We start from the raw sequence: 8,722 nt of genomic DNA on the forward strand, positions 1-8,722 counted from the left end.
TTGGAGGACTGTGATAGAGCAAAAAAAAAAAAATAAATAAATAAATAATAAAAAAAAAAAAATAATAATAATAATAATAAAGAAAGATTAACCGAAATGTGATATAAATCAATATAATGTTTAATAAATGTATTCCAGAACTCGCAGCACTAAAATGCTGAATATACCAATCCAAGTGGTTTGCAAGATTCCATGAAACTTACATTCCTCATGATGTGATTTCAGCTGTCTTCTAGTCCCTTTCAGGCCTTAGTTATGTTTTCTGCCTTTATAAGCTCCTGCAAAGGTTCTGATAGTTTTTTCAAGATTATCAACCTGAGGCAGTCCCTCATAGAGAGTTTGTAACATGATTTTTACTTCATATAATTTTGTCCTCCTACCGTGGGGTAACCTTTATAAAACACTTGCATAGTAATCCTATAAATCCCAGGAGACAGGCGTGGATTGAAGCACCGATAACAAGTCATCGGTACAGGGTCACAGTACGACTGGAACTACACTATATTATAACAGTGCATCGGGTAGTTACACTTCACTTCGGTAAGATTATGACGTCACCGGTTAGCGCGCGCGGACGATTGTGTTGCCTTGAAAGCTATAGTTTGCGTTTTTATTGTGTCTTAGTGAGATACGCTGGACGTGTGAGTACTTGGCTATCAGTTTATGATTTATTAGGAATTGGTATATTTATATGAAACAGTTATAATCGACGATGCTTAAATGTCCACCGCATTTTTTTTGAAGAAATCTTATACGGTCTTTGCTAAACATGAACAAAACGCTTTATGCTTGGTATTTCCTGTAAGATTTTCCTATGACAACACATACATATGTTTGTGTGAGCGCTATGGGATACGACCCATATTAGACTTTCATGTGAGGTGTTCATTCGCTAGCGGTTTTCCTAAACGCTCCAAGCGACTGTTTAAAATATACACGTTTTTTCTTTTGCCATGATTGAACCGCCTTATTCCACACAATATCTTATACGTGATTTGTATGTTTAAAAGTGTGCTGATTTAGCTATTGCACTTTTAATTACTAAACTGGGTTTACGATATTATTTTACGATTTTCTATAAATAATTTATATCTATAAATCTGTTATTCCGTTGCCGGGGGGGGGGGGGGGGGGGTTCGTGGGTGTATTGCTTCCAGTGCGCCGCATCATAAGATTCTTTGCAGCGTTTCCTCGGCACTAACTGCAACCTTTTTCGTTCCTTTTACTGAACCTCCGTTCATATTCTCTTTCGTCCATCTTGCTATCCACTCTATCTTAACAGTTGATTCACAGTGCAACCGCTTTAAGGTTTTCTTCCTGTTCCACCTTTCAAACCTTTTCTGCTGCCAGTTTCCGTTTCAGCGATGAATGACCTCATAGGTTCCAGTGCTTGGTCTTTGGGGGTTAAAGTCTTTATTCAATGAATTCATAATAACAAGATGAGGGATATGTTATTTACTAACAATGCTGTAAAATGTTGGTTGAGGGCAGACTATTGCTCTCATAAGGCCAGTTTCAGCTAAGCTACTAATCATAAAATGTTGAGGACTACAAATCTAATCACTTATCAACGTCGTATATTCACAGTTTTTTCCCAGTTTTTTTTTATTCATATCATCATCGTATTTTGTTATATCTTTATAGTTCCAAGGTAGAGCTTTATGACCAGGTATTCTCATGAGGATTGTAATCTATATATACAGGGTGTCAATAAAATCCCAGTGCCATTACACGTATCTATGCTCAGAAACCATATAAACATAGAGTAATGCAGTTTTTTTTTTGTAGAACGTTCTACATTTCCTCAACTATAATTCAGAGCACTTCATTCTACGAAAAAAGAAAAAAATGGATTACTTCATGTTATATGGTTTCTGAGCAATAAATACTTTTAATGTTTACTGGGTTTATGGACACTGTATTATGATAAACGAATTACCGATTACCCATTATCCAAAAACTTTTTAGCAATCGCATGATATAAGCTAAATTGTATTTCACCTTTTCGAATGTCCTTGGCATAATATTATGTTCATCTCCTATCCATCCGGGATGATGGAATTATACAATTATCGTCGATCTAACGGGACAGAATATTTGGGGGTCCTTTCCTCTCACTTTCCCGCAAATATTCGGGAATTCGTGAGCCTCTGTCCAGTGACTCCATGATTTCGTATTTAAAAACGATAGCTCTCTATTTGGTCATCACAGGATTGCATGACAGTTGACAACATCATCGTTCGGGGGGTATAGTGTCATCAGTGCACCTCGTGCAGTACACTGTAGGCATTACTTTTATATATATATATATATATATAGTATATATATATATATAATATATATATATATATATTTATATATATATATATATATATGAAGTATTTCTGTCGTATCAGTATTTAAGTAGGAATTATGAAATCTATAACCATCGCCTGCTTTATCAGGAAATACCGAATCCCATTATTATTATCACTAGATTATTTTCATTTTTTTTTAGTATTTTTATTATTTCTCAATTTTATTATTATTCCTTTAATCGATTTTTTCATCGTTTTCCCAATTTTAAATTAAATGTTATTATTTTCTAAATCTTCAATATTATTACTTTGTCATTATTTTTCATGGGGCTACGTGCCCAGGTGGCCAAACCCCTGCCTGAATCCGCTAGCCATTTCCCAATGTTTCAGTCTAAGGATTATCACCCCTGGTAGTACTACGTAGGTGTCCAATGGACAGCTTCGTTGTCAAACTGGAATTCGTCTCACAGGAAGACCTGCATGATGAAGGTTAACAGACGCCCTCCCTCTCCCCCCACCTCCCTTGATTCCATTTGGCCGGATGGATTGCCTTTGGAGAGGCCGTGGTTCATACTCCCTGTGGAGAATACTTGTAGTTAATAAAGTTCATTACTCTCTCTCTCTCACACACACAGGCACACTATATATATATATATATATATATATATATATATATATATATATAATATATATATATATATATATATATATATATATAGTATTTGTGTAGCGCGGAAGATAAACGAATAGAACCTAGTACCATGCCAGTAATCTTTCCACAAAGTCATCGATCACTTTTCCTGGAATAAGAGGCACTGGGCACAAAGACCTTATCAGTAGTTTCGTGGAGACAAACCTCATTCAGAAACCCCAATAACGAAGCAAACTTTCCCCTCATTGCTCAAAGGGAAAAGCTTTTTTTTTTGTTTTTTTTCAGGATAATTCACAGGAAAATTCATTCAGCCATAATTCCTTCATGAATCCTATCAAACTGTCAGAAAGTGAACGTTGGTACAGTACGGACAATGACAACATTCGATGTAAGTTGCACCTTAAGCTCTCTTTATGTTAAAACAGACCACAACTACTTGTGCCTGGTGAGCTGCACTACTGTAATGTTTCATTATTTAGATGTAACTTTTATTAAAGTGAAAATTTTCTACGTAAAAATAACGATAGATGGAACTCGCCAAGTGTGAGGTGGACTCATGTGCTTACGAATGTTGCCAGATAGCACTTAGTTGGGTGATGTCCTTTCGGATAGTTGCAGATTTTTTGTCTTTATTTTTTTAGTGACATACATAGTGAAGCAACCTCTAAGAAGCGGTTTATGTAGGTCCAACTTACAATAAAGAACACCAACTTACGATAAAAAAATATCGTGTAAATAACCACTGTTTTGAGAGAGAGAGAGAGAGAGAGAGAGAGAGAGAGAGAGAGAGAGAGAGAGAGAGAGAATCTGGTTTTGTGGTAATGGACTGTTGTTTTATACTGGTAAATTAATGCATTATACTAGACCAATTGCGCTACCACACTCCAACCCCCAACACCTACACTAGTCGTATGTACAGTGGGGCTCAAATCTCATGCGACATGATTCGTTTTTGTATCGTCCATATTCTCCAGACTCAACGTGATGTTGCCAAGTAGTGCTATTTTTTTTTTCTTTTTTTTCATTTGGTAATGTCATTCATGTCGAACAGTTTGTGAATTCACAGCTAGCCTTATTTTCCTTATGGTTAAATAGTTATGATCCCTTTTATGCATTGGTATAATTCTTATTTGTGTGATTTGAATTGATTTTTTTTTATCTTTACGTTGCTCAGTTCAAGTGTGGTGTGATAAGGTTAGCGGTGCCAGCAATGAAAGCACACTTAACATGCTCCTCGACTGGTCATCATAACTATGTCTGCAGCATTATGACAGTAAACCTAATAAGCTCAACAGTCATAACAACAATTTCAATGTAGGAATATGAATTGAAACAAGTTTTATTTGAATGTTGAAGATTTCGGCTGCGTTTAAGCTGCCTGTATGTTGGAAAATGTTTTATAGGCCTACAAAATAATCTAAGCCATCTGAGATGTAATGTTACTCATGAATTTATTTGTAGAGACACCTCACCTGTTCTTTGAGGAATATGAATTACAACCAGTTTTCTTTGAATGTTGAAGTTTCAGGCTGTGTTTAAGCTGCCTGTATGTTGCAAAATGATTTATAGGCCTAGAAAAATAATCTAAGCTTTCTGAGATGTAATCTTTATTAATGTTTTTATTTGTAGAGATTGCCTGTCTTTGAAGAATAAAAACGATGATGATGATGATTTTGGTTATATGGAGAAGATGGCTATAATCGAAATATCATAAGTTTAATTAATATCAAGGCATATGGAACACTGGTTTTTCAAAAACTGTTTACAACATTATTTTCTTAAAAGTCCTTCTGCTCGCTTTTGATGTATAATTTATTCTATTATAAGGTAACTTGAAGTGCAAGAATGTGTAGATAACCTCATTTGCATTCTGGCCAGAAATTGTTAATATAGAGATGTGAATGTTAAGCGTAAAGTAAAGAAATCTAACACCTAAGCCTAGGAATAATATCTTGGCCTTGACAAATAAGCGAATATTTGCTAGTACGCTATCAGTTTTGAAATATTAAGAAAGATAACAAATAATTATGTATGAAAATCCAAATATTCCTTAAACACATAAAGTAAATGTTTTCAAGATAATTTAATGGTCGCTACTCATTGTAGACCTACTTATATACCAGGTGGTTATTGTTGCACCGACACTGATACGTCACACATGCTCCCCTCACACGTTATCGGTGGGCGCATTCTACTTTTGTATATACATATTTACATTTTCTCAGCGTTGAGGGTAAAAACAATCAAATAGGACTATACCAAATTTTATGTTCGCTTTGAAAGCATTATTAATGTTAAAATTTTTTTTTATTTATTTATTTAACATGTGAACTGAGGTTTGATGGCGACTTCGTTTTGGTCAAATGCTTCAGCAATGAGTGAACGAAAGTTTTGAAAATGTTTCGCAAGGGTTTTTCTGAAATTTGGCTACACGAGACATTTTCTTACAATTTTCAAATATATGACAGATTTCACACTTATGAAACATATTTTTGGCCTTAGCGTATGCAATACTCGCGTTTTCGCATTGAAATAAAGGATAAATATGGAGCATGCTAGGTTGCCAGTTAGTGGAATTTTGAACGAAATCCTATGGAGTCATGTCGCATGAGATTTGAGCATCCCAACTGTACCTTCCTACCTGTTTGCACCGGGAGTATGGTGCGTTCCATAATGAAATGAAGATAAACGGTGATGATATCGCTACTAAATGCAAAAACATGTATTAAAAGATGCACAGTTTCCCTCCATTCCGTTGCAACCATTATTTCGTAAATTATTTTGTTTCGGTGGTTTTCCGTAAAAAAAGCTTGCATTATCATTGTTGTAGGTCTAGGGATTTGCCGCTGCGTTCTCCTCTCAACTTTAATGCTGACTTTCAGGAACATTTCTCTCCCCAGTCAGGTAGGGATATTTAATGGAGTAATATTCTCGAACGTTTTATCGAATAAACGGCTTTAAAAATCTTTATGACTGATAAGACGTTTTTTTTTTTTTTAAGGGAGAGAAAATGGAATTCTTTTAATCCATCTACAACTCGTGAAAGCTACTGCAAGATAGCTCCACTCTTCTTACAACTTTACAGAAACCATTCTTGGATTCGAGAATCGTATATAAGCAATCGGTGTCCTGTTAGGTTTCGTTTGTAACGATTGTGATGAATACTTGAAACAGGATTTGAAAATACTTTTACTTTTAATGATAAAGTTTTGGAAATAGCTCTGTAAACTGCAAATAAGAGTCGTGATTATAAGAGGTTTGAACGGAGAGATTGTGGAAGATTCTCTCTCTCTCTCTCTCTCTCTCTCTCTCTCTCTCTCTCTCCTCTCTCTCTCTCTCTCTCTCTCACAGCTTTTGATATCACTTCACGTCGTGTTCAGCCTAGTCCATAGGAATGTGACTGTCGTTTGTAAAACTGCTATGTCATCATAAATCCCATATGCCATTTATGCATGGCATGTATACACAACGTGACATGTAACTCTGAACAGCTTTTACACAATTCTTTATACCTTTTTTCCGTAATTCATCAAAGTGAAAAATAAATCCTTTCATAAAAGAAATCTCGTTTCCCAGCGTCGAAATCTACGCAGGAAACAATACATAACGCTGAGAGAACGCAATCAGCGTGCTTGCTGATCTATCTTCATTCATATGTCATTATCAGACGTTTGACACGAGGTGTCCAGTGACGACTTTCATTTTTCTTTCAAATTGGCTTTAAAAGAAAAAAGTTATTCGTAATGGGACGGATGTGAAAAGGCCTGTCAGGAAGTAACGCGTATGCAAATTTCAAACCGAACGTTTTTGATCTTAATGTTTTGCATTATGCTGATAGTGAGTATTTTACGAATGATTTCATTCGCTGTAAGTTCGACAGACTTATCCATATTATCCACTTCATTATATATTTTTATTATTGTAAGAGAGTTTCAATATCATTCAATTCATTATATGTTTTATTACTGGTAGATTTCCATATCATTCACTTCATTATATATTGGTAATTAGTTTCTAGTCATTTCATTATATGTTTTATTATTGGTAAGGGATTTTCCATATCATTCACTTCATTATACGTTTTATTATTGGTAAGAGAGATTCCTATCTTTATTAATTGTTTTTTGGTAAGAGAGTTTCATATCATTTCAATATCATTTCCACTTCATTATTATATGTTATTGGTAAGGGATTTTCATATCATTTCTTACTTCATTATACTCGTATTATTGGTAAGAGAGATTCCATATCGTTTCATATCATTATATGTTTTTTTTTTTATTGGTAAGAATGTTTCTATATAATTCACTTCATTTGTTAATGTTTTATTATTGGTAAGAGTTTCCATATCAAGCACTTCATTATATGCTTTATTACTGGTATGAGTTTCCATATTATTCACTTCTTTATGTTTTATTATTGATAATAGTGGTTCCTATCGGTAAAACGGACTTATAATTTAGTTTAATTCAGGTTTAGCTGGTTATATGCCATCACAATCCCTGCTCCTTGATCATGTTTCTAACTACCCAGCAGACAGCATATCCTGCAGGTTTATAAAATTTAATTATTATTTTATTGCATAAGTTTCTGGCGGTTCACTCGTGCAACCTGACGAAGCCGATGTGTTTAATTGGCTCACAGTAGTAACTATAGTGTTAGTACAAGAACAATTATTACAATATATAATATACTATTGCTCTGTGTTAAAACCTTTTATACTGGAAGGTATTTTTAAATTACATATACAATACTGTTGCTCAGGTGTTTTTTAATCATGTTTAAATCAGGTTTAAAACCTAATTTTATCGGCCGGTTTGGTAGGCGCCGGTGCAGCGTGTTCATGTGGCGTTGGTGGCGGCTCGTTGCCTGCCGTACGTCTAATTTATTTTCGATATAATTTCAGACAATCAGAACTGAGTACTAGTACCGAAAATAATTCGAATTGGAAGAATAATGTTGAAATTTTGGCATTCGGAAATCGTACCATGTCCCGTACTGAAAGCAACCTAGTAATTGCAATATACCGTTCCCAGGTAAGTGGCTTTTTTTTCTATAACTCATGCATTTTTCTTTATATCTTCGCGACAAGTTCATTAATTAATTAAATAACGATAGAGCAGGTTAATTCATGCGAGTGTTTTGACTAGCGTAAGTTACAATAGCGTCCCTGCATTGTGGTTAGGTCTAGGTACCTTGAGACTATATATAACATTTTTTTCAGTTTATTTTTATTATTATTATTATTATTATTATTTATATTATTATTATTATTATTATTATTATTATTATTATTATTGTTTTTGCATTGTTTAGATGTTACGTTCCATGAGGGTGCTCAGTTCCACTGACGATTAGTCAAAGGCTGTGCTTACGTAAGGTAGTGACGGCTTCTTTTGGCGCGTGGTTCGGTCTAGTTTCCACGAGACTGCAACCGTTATTCTACAGTTTAATAGCAATTGGAATAAAATCAGTTATAAGTAAGCTATGGAATAAAATCAGTTCTGAAATAGCTATTGAATAAAATCGATTAAAAATAGCTAATGGAAAAACATCAATATTGATCAGCTAGTGGGTGGGCCCTTTAGGAAGACACTTATCTCTTTATTCGTTCATTTATTTAATTTTACTTTGGTGGACTAGTTCACACCATTAGATGCATTTTTAGTAAATGTAGAGAATGAGATGGTAAGGAGAAGAGTAAAGAGAATCCCTCGCTGTCGACCCTTAAAAAAAAAAAAAAAGTAGGAAATAAAGTGAATTGAAATAAGTT

Source organism: Macrobrachium nipponense, chromosome 10 (assembly GCF_015104395.2).
Source record: "Macrobrachium nipponense isolate FS-2020 chromosome 10, ASM1510439v2, whole genome shotgun sequence".
NCBI lineage: Eukaryota > Metazoa > Arthropoda > Malacostraca > Decapoda > Palaemonidae > Macrobrachium > Macrobrachium nipponense.